Raw genomic sequence first — 17,204 nt, 5'->3', positions numbered from 1 at the left:
CCAACATTAAAGGAGGAAGAGAATTAAGAAGAAATTGTTGAGAGTGAAGAGGATTTGAGAGTTTCAACTTCAATCCTTGTGAACTCAAGTCTCTAGGTAAGAATTTCATCCTTAAGCCTTGAAATTTAGACTATAATGCATGAACACAAGAGAATTATATTGATTGATGCAAGAATTGAGTTAGAAATGAAGGGTATTGAGCAATACTATGCATGCATGCATATTTTCTCACATTTTGAGTTCAACTCCCAAGAATTCCCTCATGCATGTCTTGAATTCACCTTTATTTTGGGATATGATCAAGTTTCATGTTGTTTTATAGCATTTGATCATGTTTTGAGAAGCTTAAGTTCAAAGCAATTCATGCATGTCATGATCATGGATCATACATAAATTTTAAATTGATTTTTTGCACAATTGGCAAGCTATTTGGCCATGATTTCTTGAAAAGATCCTTAATTGATGATGTATTATGAGTTTCTAAGTGTTCCTTAAGTTTTGGCCTAGAAAAATCAAGTTTTAATGCTTAAAGATTGAGTTTTGAACTTAGAGATCAAATCTGGAAATTTCAGAATTTGCACCTACGCTCGAGCGTAGGGGTTCACGCTCAAGCGACCACTCTAAGTGTGTGTACTTCCGCTCGAGCGACCTGAAGCCCACTTAAGCGTGAAATGCATGTTCCCAGAAGTTCATATGTTTTGCAGATCGCTCAAGCGACAAAAGTCACGCTCGAGCGAAGGTCTGAGTCTCACGCTCGAGCGGGGATCGAGCGTGAAAATCAAGTAACTAGTACTTTTGTCAAAAGTTTGCAGACTGCTCAAGCGAAGAAAGTTACGCTCGAGCGGACCCTCACATTTTGCATGTCTGCTCTAGCGAGGAAAGCCACGCTCGAGAGTGGACTCTGTTTTCAGCAAGTTTTGAAAAATTATTCCAAATACATTTTTGCATCATCATTCCATCCTAGGCATTCCTAGGCCAAGATTAAGACACCATAATGAGGACAAAGGCTAGAAGCACACTAAGAACAACGAAATAAATTATGTACACTCCGAGTATGTGTTTCAATGTGTGTATTTGTTATGTTATATAGGTCACGCGCTGCTAGACATTTAATTTGCTTATTCTGTCTGTTTACCTTGGAGCCTTTGTTATCTGTGAGTAATAATTTTGTAAAGCTATGTTCAATTTATAAGTATTTTCTGAATTATATAACGTGATCTGTTTTCTGAAATATTATCTTCTGTATGAATGAATGGTTTTCCAATGTTTCTAAAATGTATTTGTGGCATTCTTAGCTTCAAATGACATCTGTTATCTGTTCTGTTACGTCCCAATTATGGGTCAACTGTACGTCTCATGAGCCAACTGTTATGGATCCTTATGTATACGTCATATTTATGGGCTAATTGTATGTCTCATGAGTCAACTGTACCGTCTCCGTGCACGTGAGTCAACTGTATGCCTTTATGGTCGTCCCTTTATGGGTCAACTGTATACCTTTATGGCCGTCCCTTTATGAGTCAACTGTATGCCTTAATGGCTGTCCTTTCATGGGCCAACTGTTTCTGCTAGTGCTAATGAATGTGCCACGTATGATTAACTGCAAGTTCTAATTATGATTACGATTCTGAAACTGTATCTGTTATGTACTATGATTTCTAAACATAATTACAAATTCATTTCTGACAACTATTGAATTCTGTTTTCTGTAACTGTTATGGACAACATTCATTAAACCCCTTTACTCTGTTATTATTCATTAGGCTCCAACTCACTATTTATATTATGTATGTAGGTGAGAAGGCACTTGACCAGGCCCATAGTTGACGGTCTATGTTTCTGTTTTGTTAGCCAACTACCGTGCCTCCTAAGGAGGTTCCTTTTGAGAGGGTTATGTCAATGCTTTAGTTGGGCTTGTTTTATATATCTGTACTTGGGCTAAGTACCCTTTGACCCTATCTGTGTAATTGAGTGACGTAAGACTAATGTATTTTTGACGTCACATCTGTATATATATAAGTTTGTTTTGAAAATTTATGTCCCATGTATGTCTGCACAACTCTATGGACTATGTTAATTTTGTATATTTGCTTTCGCAGCCCCTATCTTATGTTATCCTGTTCAGAGGCCTTTGGTAATCCAATGATTACTGGCCGGTTACGACGCTAAACCCATAGGAGCGAGTTTGGGTCGTGATAGCAAGCTTTCTCCAACGGAGTGTAACGGGTCTCATAATCCAGCATTTTCTTGCTCAAGTAATAGATGGCTTTCTCCACCTTATCCTCAGATTCTTGAGCAAGCATGCATCCCATCGTTGTATCTGTTACTGATAGATATAAAATCAAAGGCTTCCCCAGCTCCAGCGGTGACAACACAAGCGGATTCCGAAGGTACTGCTTAATCTGCTCAAAAGTGAATTGACATCGACCATTCCATCAAAATTTCTTTCCTTTCTTTAGGAGACCAAATAGTGGTTCACAAGTCAAGGTTAATTTAGAATAAACCGTCTTATGAATTGCACTTTACCTAGAAAGCCTCGTACCTCCTTCTCAGTCCTTGGTGGTGTCATTTCTAGGATGGCCTTGATTTTAGAAGGATCTACCTCGACGCCCCTTTGTGTGATCAAGAAACACAGTATTTTCCCTGCTATTACGTCGAAAGCACATTTCTGTGGATTCAACCTCAATCTGGATTCTCTGATCCGTTGAAAGAATTTCTTCAAGGCGGCATAGTGGCCCTCTCTTTCTTTGGAATTGACAATCATATCGTTCACATACACCTCGACCTCTTTATGGATCATATCATGCAGAATAGTGGTTGCAGCCCTTTGATAGGTAGTCCCGACATTCTTCAGCCTAAACGGCATCACCCGATAGCAATAGGTTCCCCACAGCATAGTAAAAGCGATTTTCTCTCTGTCCTCGGGCGCCATCAGAATCTGGTTATACCCAAAAAATCCGTTCATGAAGGAGAGCAATGCATGACCCGCAGTGAAGTCCACTAATTCATCGATGTGCGGCAAAGGAAAGTCGTCTTTCAAACTGGCTTTGTTCAGATCTCTGAAGTCCACACATACTCGAATTTTGCTATCTTTGTTCAGCATTGGGACAATATTGGCCAACCAAGTTGGATACTCAGATACTTCCAAAAAACCTGCGTCGATCTGCGTGGTGACCTCTTCCTTAATCTTCAAAGCCCAATCTGGACGTATTCTCCATAACTTCTGTTTAACGGAACGGGCCTCTGGGTCGAGAGGGATCCATTACTGTATAATCTCAGGATTGATTCCAAACATATCCTTGTAGGACCACGCGAAAACATCATTGAAATATTTTAATAAAGCGACTAAGCGCTCGCGCTCCTCCGAGGACAACGTAGACCCGATCTGGACCAGACGCGGATTCTTCTTAGTACCCACATTAAAAGCAATGATTTCATCAGCAAGGGGTTTTGCAAACCTCTTATCCTCCCGATTAATTAAAATTTTCAAAACTAGAGAAATTCCTTCCTCTTCATTTTCATTAAAATTTTGAAAGTCCTGATCAATGCAATAAACAAGCGGCATAGAGAAATACTTAGAATCTGCAGTGGCATTCTCATTCAAAAGGTCCAGCTCATCTAGTTCTTCGGTTTCAACCGACTCAAAGAAAAAAGAAAAGGATGACCTGGGCAAAACCTTGGCATCCGAGTTATCAACCCCAGGAATACCGAACCCAGACTCAGAAGAACCGGAATCTGATTCCGACACCACAGACTCTGTGGAATCAGATTCTAGTTCACTACCCGACTCAGAACTACTAGAAAGTAGCCCTCCTCTAGCTAACAAACGAGGAATGGTGCGTCAGATGCATCCAAAATACTATTAGAAGGGTTCATACCCAGTTGGTCCCCGATCATGGAAATTGTCAGGTTATCCCCCAAACTCTCTGAGTCGATCGGAGGATCCGAAAAGAGACATGCCAGTATTGCTCCTACTTCAAGCTCGTTGTTATCAGAATCATTTTATGTGCTCTTCTCAGCTTTAGCAGTCGGTTTAGCCATTTCCTCCGTATCACTGTCTTGCAATTGCAAGTCAAAGAAAATTTCAAAACCGGAAACATGCTGCTTCTTAGAGTTGAACCAGGGTTCGGGAAAACCGCAAAATGGGAAGTCCTCTCCCTCCCGAACAAAATGACCATTTAGGGTTCCCTGGATTGGTCTGTGCACAAGCTTATAGCACTTCTCGGTCTGCTTAGCTCTGGCCCTGCTTGCCATTTCTTTTCCTTTTCTAATCCAATCATCTTTGGTGGGCATATAGCCAAGATCAAAGACATGTGGATTATGTGGCACATCAGCCAATGCAGTAATGCTCTTCCGGTCACTTCTTCCCAAACCCATTCTTGGCACATGTTGAAGCTCGTTCATGAAGTAAATTGATTGGGCACTGACATACAAGCCCACATCAACTGCCAAGATGGTTTGCACTGCCCAAGCCTCAGCTAGGGTAAATCTAGAGAGGAAAGCATTCTCCTTGCCATGAACAATTTCCAGCACAGGTGTAGTTACCTCTGGCGGAGGATGTATAGATGAATTCCCAAACACAATAGCCATCCCCTTCCCATGGGAGTATTTCAGTATTTAATAAAGGGTAGAGGAGACAACTTTTACTTGGTGCAGCCACAGTCTTCCTAGTAGTAGATTGAAAGTCGCCGGCACATCCAGAGCTGGGCCCACTTGAACTCTGATCTGTACTGTGCCAATCATTTCTCTACTGGTGTTGTCATACGCCCGAATCACTTAGGCTGTAGGCACGAAATTTGCTGGTTTCAAATCGATGGCATAGGCTGTACGGGTTGGGCAGTCGTTGATTGCTAACCCAGTATCGACTAATACCACGGGCACCCATTTTTCTCTGCACTCTACAGATATGTACAGATGCTTGTTGTGTGTTGAGCCTTCTGGTAGTAGTTCCTTGTCTGAGAAGGTTAAAGTTGGCACAGCGCCTCCTGAGAAGACTAATCCAACGAGTTGTTCTGGAGTAGTTTCAATGGACAATTTAGCTTTATCCATTGCTGATAGCACAACCTGTCGGTGCACGCGAGAAGCCATGAGCAGACCCTAGATTGAAATATTGGCTTGGATCTTCTTTAACTGTTTCAGCACCGCTTCTTCTTCTAATTGCTTTTCCCTCTGCTTCTCTATCTTTTTATCTTTCTCGGAGGCTTCAGCTTGGTCTAAGTGCGGGGGCTTGAAATACTGCCCACTCTTCGTCATATGGTCCACCTCTTCAGAGTAGCAAGTATTGTCTGGCAGGTCTTCACCCCAATCCTCGTCAGTATGGGCCAGAAGAAGATCATCGTCCTCCCACCAAACACCTCCGGCAACCGACAAACAATTGCCTTGTTCCGATCTAATTATTCTCTTATTAGAAACATCCCCTGCAGGGTGTTGAGCTGTTCTAGCCTTCTGTTTGTATTGATCCCTTTCTTGCATAAACAACTCCAACGCGACTTCCTACTTTGTATCCAAAGTACTTATGACGCCTAATTCCTGAGCTAAATTATTGATACTGGTGCTCTCCGACAATTTCCCCTTATTCTTGGCCATTCCGACCACTAAAGTTACTCTTGCTCCCTTTTCTTCAAGTTTTGGTTTGGTTTCTTTCTCTTTGTTAGGCTCGTCACTAAGCCACCCGGAGTTGTCTGTCGACCCATTCAGATCAAACCAGTCAATCTGCACGTCTCCATGATCTTGTTCATCATAGAACTGGAGATTGTCTAAGTCTTCTTCCAGCTCCACTACATCATCAGACCTTGGCTTGGGCCATCTTCTCGAACCACATTAACCTCTGCCGCTGTCGGTAATACCACTTCGGGTTTGGCTTGATCCACTAGCACAATGTAACAGCACGGGTCATACACCCCTTATATAAATCCACAAGGCTCTCAGGTAACAAACTGACACTCTCTTCCAAGGCTAACCTCCATTTTTCTACCATTGTCACCACCACAGGTTCAGGTTGAGGTATGGATGTGTCCATCATGCACAAGTCCGTGATTTTCAGGAATGAACACAGCCAGTTTAGGTAGGTGGGAGGGGGTAATATATACGCTAGGGTTATATGGGATGGCCAGTGTATGTATTAGATTTAAGTGCCGGGGTGGAAGAACTTGGTTGTGGGCTGGTGGTTACATTTGGGCTTTGGAGTGGTACTATCACCTTGTTGTCAATGAGATCTTGAATCTCATGACGCAGCCTGTAGCATTGGTTGGTGTCGTGACTGTGTTGCTGGTGAAAAGCGCAGTATTTAGCTAGGTTGTGTTTAGGAAGAAGAGGATCGGGTAGTGGGCATTGTTCTAACGGCTTAAGGTGCCCCTTTTTAATCAGCATCCTCAAGGCTTGGGATAAAGGCATATATAATGGGGTAAAGACCCTTTGAGATCGGGCTTGGCTGTTTGAGGTTTGTGGATTTGTACTTGCGAATGGATTGGCAGTTTTGGGTGTTGTGATGACGACATTCACATCAGATGGTCGTGCAGTTATGCTTCCACTCATGGTTGCATTAGAACTGCGTGTGAAAGGTCTCTTAGGCTGCTTTTTTCCATCAGTGATCAACCCCTGTTTCATTGCATCTTCAATCTGAACCCCTATCTCGTGAAGCTCAGTGAATGTGAACAATGGCAAGACAATCATCTTCTGCAATAATTTCCCTTGCAGATTGCGGACCACCATTCTGATTTGATCATTTTCTGACGGCCTAGTAGTCATCATTGAAGCCTTGGCCCTCCATCTTGTTACAAAGTTTGAGAAGCCCTCCTTTGGCTCTTGACGGGTTGCTTCAAGATCTCGGGTTGTAACCTTGATCTGGGTATTGTAGAAGTACTATGAGATAAAGTCCTCCGTCATTTCCTCCCAACTCTGTTTCACAGAGTCCTTGAGTTTTGCAGACCAAATAGCCGTTATTCCTGACAAGGTTTGGCCGAAAAGTGATAACTTTTAAAGTCTGGTAAGGCCTATTGGTCGCAGGATATCAGAGAACAACCGCAAGTGAACCATGGGATCCCTAGAGACATTGAACCGGTCGATATGTGGCATTTTGAACTGGTCCAACAAAGTTACTGCAGAGTTGGTATATCCATCCTCGATTTCAGGGATTGAGTTCACACCCTGTGCCCACTTGAGAAGTTTCTCCAACTTGTTGACCTTTAGTACCGTCGGGTCAACTTTAAATTTGAACGGCGCCTCAGTTTGGTACACCAGTGCGTTGGAGGCTTGTGGTGGAATGGGGTCTACCGGGTTGCCCAAATTCTCTTGGACATTGACAATAACTCTGGGTGCTGGAATACCCACTGAAGGTGCATGAGATGCAGAAGCTACTGTCGGCTGTGGTTACTGTTGCTGCAGCCTGTTTATCACTTCTACTTGGTGGGCTGTAACTTCAGCTTGGCAGATAGCATCTTGCTGCATGTTTTCCACTGTTTGTTGGAGATGACGGATCAAGTCCTCTATACTGGCTGCAGGATATTGAGTCATTTCAATAGGTAAGTGATCTCTTACTGGCCTGGATGTAAAGGATTGTCCATGATTTGATGTAGGTGATTGCTGAACGGGTGAATTATGCCTAACCCTTCTCCGTCTGGTAACTGGTGGGAGTGAAGGAAACACAGGCTATCCTCTGACAAGATCCCCAGATCTGTAAAGTCTTCTAACGTGGGTCCAGAGTTCTTGAGGGGTAACAGAACTGTCCAAAGCAATTGTGATAAACTACCTTGCAAAAAAAAAAAAAAAAGCAAAAGGAAAGCGAAAATCAAAAATCGCACAGCACCTCAGCTCAGATATTAACAACACAGTTTTAATCAAAAGTTGTAGCACTGTACTCAACACTAAATTCTGCCCCCAAATCTAATCCTCAAATATGATACCCAAACTTGCCACTGATACGCACATTTCTGTAGAGTTTCACTCTAAAAGTACATACCAGTTAAGTAAGAGCCAAAACACCCTTATGAGGGGGTAAGGCTACCCTGTCCTAGTTTTGTCAAGAACTAGGGTTCACTATTCAAGCAATGTGGTTTTCATGCAATCCTGCATTCGGGTAAGAAACCTATCCTAGTTTGGAACAGTCTCTATGGCTTTTGATATGCAACTAGGCCGATTGATAAAAAAGGGTACCTCAGCAAGACTACCTAATATACTTCTCACACCTACCACCGAGAAGTGAAAGGAGGATCAAACAGTACAACGGTAGTTTAGATCCAAGGGTTGTGTTCCCATCGTGGCAAAGCCTGCAACCTGTCAGCCTTTTGGGAAGCTTTTTCAAGCAAGCCTCTAGCAAACCGTTCAGGAATAGCAGATGGCAAACACAGTGACTTAGGCATACCAATGCAAATGCAAATACAAAGAAGCATATAAGTGTAGATAAAATGTCATATCATGAGTTCGAGTCAAGTTCTCCAATTCTCCAGCGGAGTCGCCAGAAATTGTAGCTCAACTTTTTCGCGCCCCCTTTCGGAAGGTTTAAAAGAAAGCCCTACAGTTCGATCTCATACAATTCTGAATCTAATCTCACAAGTGCAATGTGAAATTGATAATCACCAAAGAGTCCAAATCTGACAAATCTTTTAGAAAATCGATTTTGAATCAAAATGCCAAAACTGGACTGTTTTGCCAAATATACAGTCACTACCTAAATATTTTATTTTTGGAGAAATTTAGAAAACCCATGACTCGTGCCAAAGGCCACGTGCCCATCATTACCAAAGTTGCCTCGCCTCGGGAACTTAGGTACGAGAGAAAAAGGTCATGAATTGAGCACCTTTGCTCGCTCGATCAAAGATCGACCTCTACTAATCATGATATGATTTTTATCAACATTATATGCTCTTGTTTCGGTTATTAGACTAGCATTACTACGTGATGCGCACAAGCAAGTATAGACTAGTTTGCTCAAGTTGGAACAATTCAATTTCATGTTTGTTTGTGAAAAGGATTTGAATTTGCCACCTCAAGTGGGCTCAAAGTTCGCGAATTTTTCACTGAACAAAGTGGGCTTAAATGTAATGGCTTGGGTTCTAATACGTATCGAATTGGTGTAAATTGGCGCCTGTCATTTTAAAAATTGTATGGTTATCGGACTCTTGACATTGATGGGTTGGAAAGTGAACCTTAAATGTTATAATTGAAGACCCTTGAGTGATGTTTAGAACCTTGATTGAAGTCTTAACAAGGTAATTAGATAAGAATAAATCAAAAGCCCCAAATTTGAGTTTTTGTTTTTGACCAGCCTTCACTCTTTTGCCTTTTTCTCTTTTTATACTTTGAATTTGGATGTGAGGCTAGAACCAATGGAAAGCTTGTTTCCGGGGCTTCGATTTGGACACAGGAACCACCTAAAACAGAGTCCAAACGAGAGAGTTATGTTTGGTCCAATTTTGAGTTTCTGTGCTGAAAGCATGCTCGCTCGAGCGAGATTTTCTTCACTTGAGCGAATAGTGCAATTTTTAGAAATTCTGAGAGCTTCTTTTCTCCGCTCGAGCCAAGCTTTCTTCACTCGAGCGAAGAGTATGAACTCAGCAAGTTTTAAAATCATTTTTGGTCCACTTTTTCATTATTCTCTCTTGCTTATTCTCTCTGTTCTTCCTCATTTCCACCATTATTGTGGGTTTCAAGCTTGAGTTTCATCCCTTTCTTTTCACTCTTCACCCCATGTTCCTTGTATCAAAATGAAGAGCACGCCTAGGGCTTTCAATCTATCTAAGTGGATCATGTTTTCGTTGAAGTCAAAATTTTGAGTTTCTCTCTCTCCTTGTTTAAGGTAGGGATTTTCCTTACTTCTCTTCAATAATATCTTGTGGATAGATGTGTGATAATTTATATTTCATAAAACCCTTATTTGAGGAGATTTTAAAAAAAATACATGTGAAAGAAGCTAGGGTTTTTAATTTTTGGAAGTTGAATTGATGATTTAAGTGAAATATGAAATGTTTGGGTCATGAGAATGTGGTTTGGTGTCAAATAATTAAAAACCCTAATTTATGTTTAACCCTAGTTATGAAATCTATATTGGGAATGAAAAAAGCTTCAATTGACCTTTGATTTATGAAATTAAGTTTATGTTTTGTAGAGATGAGAATAAATAATGATGAATAATGGTTGGAAAATAACTATTGTATAGAAAGATTATGTGGGAGAAATTAAGATGAGTAATTAAATTAATTAATTAATTAGGGATAATTTATGATGATTATTGTGTTGTGAAATAGAATATGAAGACTTGATAATAATATGGAAAAGTTAAGAGACCATTGGAATATAAGAATTGAGAATGCTTCTAGAAATGTGTCATATGCTCTTAGTAAATGTGCTATTGGATGAATTTTGTAATAAAAAAATATGAATGTTGTTATTGGTTTTGTCAGGATGGTAACAACGAATGACTTGATGAATACTAGAGAATGTTGTGAAACAAAATGAGTATGTGTTATTGAGCTAATAAGTAATGGAAATGATGAATGAATGTGTTGGCTTTGCCCACAAATCATAATGAGCAATGACTTAAGAAATTGGTGGATTGTGAGGTTGCCTTGGGGTCCGTTTCCCGCCGTAGTTGAGCCGGCAAAGCGTGGTGCTTAACAAAAGTTCCACTTTCCTTCCGATGTAGCGCTCGGTAAAGCGTGTGGGTTGATGAAATGTGCAAAGGTTCCGCATTCCTTTCGGCTTGTGACCGGTAAAGCATGAGATTCCGCGTTCCTTCCAGCTTGTGACCGATAAAGCATGAGGTTCCGCATTCCTTCCGGCTAGTGACCGGTAAAGCGTGTGGTATGATGTTAAGGCTTGATAATGGAGCCGGTGTCTAATTTGGATTGTGTGGAATGATTATAATGAGATTTGTACATGTGTTTGAGATAATGGAAAGTGAATAATCTTAATTGGGTAAATTCGAATGTATGGAATTGTATGGGTTCTTTTTATGTGGATTATAATGGGTTATGATGTGTTGTGACATATAGGAGAATGACTCATTGTTATGTTTATACTTCTAGGTAAAATTAGCAAGGGATTCTTGAAAAGACTTTTTTTGAAAAATATATTTGACTGATACAGAAACAAAAGAAAGAGCTTTTTCTTTGAAAAGTTTTCATGAATTTCTTAATGAGAATGGTATTACCTATATGTATTGTAATTCGATTATGAAAAGAGAATAATGAATTTTGTTTATATCACACTTTAGCATTTCATGACCAAATGTATCTAGGGACCTTATTGTTTAGAATCAGGGAAGATTCATGCTGGACTTCGTGTTCATCCTAATTATTTTAACCATTTTTTAGGAACAAAGTTTGGAACAAAAGACTGAGGATTGAAGAGTTTATTTTCTCTTATATTGTCATAGTGTAAATGAGAGATGTTTGTTGTAATAAGAGATTCATGTGTAATTCAATGTGAACCTTGACATGTATTATTGTTGTATTTATTCGAGAGAGAATAATATTATTATTATTCCATGTAATGAGTATTTGTAATTATAATTGTAGTTAATAAAGTGGACTTGTATGGAGGGTTTTGGTTATATTTTCGAGTAATAGAATTTGGGACGTGACATTAAAGCTATGAATTTGCCACCAGACATAGTGGGCTTAAACATATATTCGTTGAATTATTCAAATTCAAGCAACAAGTTTTCATCCATAGGCATTCAAATAGTTATGGCAAGTAAGCATTTAGCCTTATGGCAAGCATGCTAGATATGGTAATCACTCACAGTCATGTAAGTATGTTAAAATACTAAAAACTCGCCTAGTACTCTAAGTTAAGAAGATATGAATTAGAAAAAAATATACATGATTCCTAACTATGCCAAATGTCTAATGCAACAAATGCGAAGAATACAATTAATAGGCTCGGCTAATAATGTGACATATGAATCGATTTGATAACATACGTTCAAACATGTATTCGAAGACATATTTAAACGACAATACAGTTAGAATGATGCGCTGAGCCTCGATGTATGCAATACAAAATGAATGGATGCAAGCATAAGGTATGCTAATTGAAACATGTTCCTAATCTAACCATCAAAAGTGGGTATATAAAAGGGAGAAAGACGTGGGGTTGGAAGACATACACATTATTATATTATGTTCTCACGAAGGAGAGTCCGAATGAATAGCTAACCAAGCTAAGCTAAGCTAATTATTACAAACTTGAATAAATGGCTAAACTAATTAACTAATTTATTACAACACTTGAAATGAATAATGAACTAACTATCTAAGCTAATTAATTAAGAAAACTAGGCTAAGCTAATCAATATTTGCAACACCAACTAATTAGCTAGAACTAATTAGGCTAATTAAATATTATAACACAATTTATTCACAACTATGACAATAATACGAATCAAATAATTAATTGCATTTGATAAGAACATAATGGAAGACGGATGAAGGTTGCATGCGCATCACTTGAAAGCTACTCTGTCTGCCCAGGTCATCTTTATTTCACCTTTAGCCACTGCCTCTATTTCTGCAAAATTGCATTGCTGGCCACACACCAAGGGTCGGCTGTGCATCACTGATGGCCAGCCAGGTATACAAATGGCTGGTCGTGCATCAATTTGGTGCAAAGCTCTGTTTCTGTGTTCTGAGGTGAAATCAGTGCAGATAGAGCATTCTCAAGCTCTGTTTGTCCTTCCTTCCTTCTCTGTCATGGGAAATCCTTGAGAGTGGGTTGGAATTGATTCTAAAACCATCAATGAGCAATTTGATTTCTTGATGATCTCAGATTCAATTTTGGACAAAAGTTGATAAAAATGTAAAGAACAGGACCACCCCTCCCTCTTGTCATAGTATGAACTCAAAAAGAAAGGTTGTCACGCTTCAAGAATCATCAAAATGCTATGATTTAACATGCGACGACTCTTAGCACAAGTAACTTAGCAAAACGTCCGGCCAAGTTGAAGCAATTTTAAGCCATTTTCTTTATGTGTGTTGATCCAAGTTTTAAACCAATTTTATTAGGCCTTGCCATTCGTTAGTCCATTTGTCCATGGTGATACTATAGTCCTCTAAACAAGAAGCAATGTCAAATAAGAGGTTCTTCTAAAGCATTAGAGAAAGACCACACCATTGGCAATGAATCTTTGGAAAGATTAAGTCATTAAATGGGAACCTTTCTTACATGATTCGAACAACCTCAATTGGTTGAAATCATTCTCAAGTATGAAAGAGATGAATGATGGATTGATTATTAAACTTAGACTCTCAAACATGGAAATGAGTAAAAGAAAGCTATATAACAAGCAACAAGTTACACATGCTAACTTATGAGATCACAAATGTACTAAACAATGCATGAACCAGTTGAAAAGGCTTGGACAACCTTAAAACAACCCTTAATACTTGAAAAACAGAGGTAGAACATGCATAAAAAGAGCTTGAAAAGCTAAACAATAAAGAAGAGAATTAAGGCTAATAAGCAAGAATAAGGAGGGGTGGCTAACCCCTCAACTTTTGAAGCTTCAAAACATGATTTTTTGCCTTTCTAAACCTCTAAAAATCAGTGTAAATATTAAAGGAAAAGAGTGGAAAAGAGAAGGTTTGAGTTATAAGTAAAGGTATAAAAAGAGCAAGCTCTTTCTACCCTTTTGGTAACTCTTCATACCCAACCCCAAACACTTCAAATAAGCTCAAAACAGTTCAAAACAACAAGAACTATGAAGTAAGTGAAAGAAAAGAAGGCAAGAGAGAAGAAAACAAGCTTATACCTTTCAAGGGGTAAGCTTGTTGTTGATGATTCAAACTTGGTTTCAACTCACTCTCAAGCTTGAATTATGCTTCTCCAAGATCAACCAAGGCTCTAGGTGATTAGACAAGGTTGTACATGGAGTATAGAGATTATACAAAGAGGTTAGGTTAGCTCAAAGCTTACTTGTAATGGAAGAAGGAGGAGGCAAGAGCTCTCAAGGGGTATATATGGTTTCTAGATTTTTGTTTAACCCTTAAAATAATCCCAGAGCTTCTTTTTTATAGAATTCGAGCTCAAAAGGTGATAAATATCTTCAAAAATGGACAACTGGCGACCTCCAGCCCAGAACAATGTTTTTTGCCATCGAGGACCGGCCGACCATTCATAGCCAAGGCCGCCATCACTGATGTACAGTCGGGCCTTGATGGCCTCTCTTATTTTTTGGTTCAAACTCAACTCAGGGTGGGAAAAGGTCCAAAAATGAAACTCACAGGTTCAAACAAGGTAAATGTTGAAGATTTGAGGTTATATTAGGAGCCTGATTGAATCAGAATTGCTGGTAATTCACAATTCAACTTTCATCATTCTATGTATTGAACAAAAAATCTAAGCCTTGCGGGCTGTAAAAAAATAGGTGTCTACAATGTGTAATATTTTATGTTGGGAATTTTAATGAGTTGGTATAACATTACTTGGTGATTGAAATTTGAATAATTTGTGATTAATATAAAAATTAATTGAAATGATTAACTATCCGGAGTTAATATCAGTAGTCTAGGGTGAGCCCTGGTTTTTAATAATTTTTATATAATTGTGTCGCAAAACTCTAAGATGGCATGAGACTTATTTGAACGCTTATCGATATTTGGTTTTGGGATAAGGGTGGATGTACGGGTGGCACGCAAGGAGGTTACATACCCTTGGCAGACCGTTCCCTTGGGGCAGATCACGGATGCCACGGCTTGGGTATATAACTCTGGGTGTGGGTGTCCTTGGTAGTTCTTGAATATTTGACCAAAGGGGTTTCCAAATTAACCGTGGCCATGACTTAGTGGTTGGTAAGAAAATCTCTTTGGTGAGATTTTGAGTGTCATCTAAACTAATAAAAGTGTCATCTAAACTATATTATCATGCTATTAATTCCATCATTTTCTCTTAGTTGTCATGATTATTATCTGATTAATTTTCTCTTAAAAAGAATGGTAGGTTAGTTATGTTTGCTTACTGTGTTGCAAAACTCATGGCATATATTTTGTTGCCTTGATGTTTTATGCCAGATTATGACGAGGAATGGACTGAAACCGAAATTGGGGCCGCTGCTAATATAGAACCGTGGCTAACTTGAAATCAAGAATATAGCAAAATAAAATTTTATTATCTTTGATTTAGTAATTTAGAATGTTATAAAGTTGTTGTAATATTGTATGCGGACTTGTGATTTTGTTTTGTTGTTAAACTTTGACTATGTGAGAATTTAAATTTCTCTAATTAATTATTAAAATTTTATTTAGCAAGTTATTTATTATTTAAATTTTATGATGTTCAAAAATTTTTTTTTTGAGGCGTCACACTATTCATTTTTAGGGTCATTAATTCTGTGGTGGGATCTTGGATTTGTAGAAATACAAGAAAAGACAATATGAAAAAATAAAATGGATTAACTGTTTGTAGGGGTGATTATGAATCCATCCAATCTGATTGAATTGATCTAACTTGATTAATTTTGATTAGATGCGTGTCTTTTGGTAGATGGATGAGGATGAAATATTTCAAAATTTACGGATAATATTCAAATGGCAGAACAACTATTCCGTACCCGTATGAACCCAATTTGCTCGTAGATGAAATTCAAAAAAAAAAAAAAAGAAAAAGAAAAAGAAAAAGAAAAAAGAAACTGCCAACAAATAACAACATAGAGTAAAAATAATAAAATATATATTTTGTGAAAATGAAAAATAATACCTTAAAAATATGTATGCGTGGTGTCATAGCTTATAGACAAATAATACATATTTTTTTAGATTACTAGTTAGGAGAAATTTACAATGTGCACCCTTTTAAATGGTGTACATTGTAAAAAAGTAATGATTTTTTATGATGAACATTATGATTGTTTGTGATGTGTGTTATGACAAAAATCACAAAATGTTATAACATTATCATTCTTAACTTTAGGGTACACATCATAAATTCACTATTTATAATTTTATTACAAAATGTCATAACACACATCATAAACAATCATAACGTTCATCATAAAAAATTATAACTTTTTTACAATGTACATCATTTAAAATGATGCACATTGAAAATTTCTCCTTTTTGTTATGACATTTTGAGATTTTGTTATGATATTTTTCAGTGAAAAAAAGTTATGACTTTTATAGTGAAAAAATTATGACATGCACCCTAAAAGAGGTGTATATGGTATGCCTTTCATAACTTTTTTCACAAAATTTCATAACTTAAATGTTATGAAAGGCATACCATATACACCTCTTTTAGGATGCATGTCATAACTTTTTCACTATAAAAGTCACAACTTTTTTTCACTGAAAAATGTCATAACAAAATCTCAAAGTGTCATAATAAAAATCACAAAATGTCATAACATTATCATTCCAAACTTTTAGGATGCACATTAAAAATTCACTATTTATAATTTTATTACAAAATGTCATAACACACATCATAAACAATCATAACGTTCATCATAAAAAAATTATAACTTTTTTATAATGTACAACACTTAAAAAGATGCACATTGCAAATTTCTCCTTTTTGTTATGACACTTTGAGATTATGTTAAAAAAAGTTATGACTTTTATAGTGAAAAAGTTATGACATTTTGAATTTAAGTTATGAAATTTTGTGAAAAAGTTATAAAAGGCATACCATATGCACCTTTTTGAGAGTGCACATTGTAACATCTAGACATTGTAAAAATTATGAATTATAATTCAAAAAAAATACTTAAAATTTGTAAAGTTCAAATCACCAAACTGATTGCATCAATCCGCCAACCTGCACGGCCTACTCAATCCATATCCGCCAAACCAGTGCACGGATGTGGATTGACATTTTTCAATAGGCCTAATTTTGAACGGATGGGACAGGGAATGTCACTTGCGATCTCCAATCATTCCTAACCGTTTGTTATCATTTTCATTTTTCATTTTCTGTTTTCATTTTTTATAATCATAAAAAAACTTGTTTGATAAATTGTTTTTTTAATATATCTTTTATTTTAACAGAAGACACTTTTTAAGAAAATTTTAAATTATATATTTTAAGTCTTTTGAATTTTTCTTTTTGTACAAAAATGAAAACAGTGGGTGTTATTAGAGCACTTAATAAAATCTTTAATATATTTATTGATATGTTTGTTAATATCCCTAACATTAATATTTTTTTAAAAAAAATTATTGATAAACATAATATATTTTTACATAAAAACCTATTTACGGTTAGAAGTT

This window comes from Camellia sinensis, chromosome 6, assembly GCF_055761805.1.
Source record: "Camellia sinensis isolate YWXY chromosome 6, ASM5576180v1, whole genome shotgun sequence".
NCBI lineage: Eukaryota > Viridiplantae > Streptophyta > Magnoliopsida > Ericales > Theaceae > Camellia > Camellia sinensis.
This window is presented reverse-complemented; position numbering follows the sequence as displayed.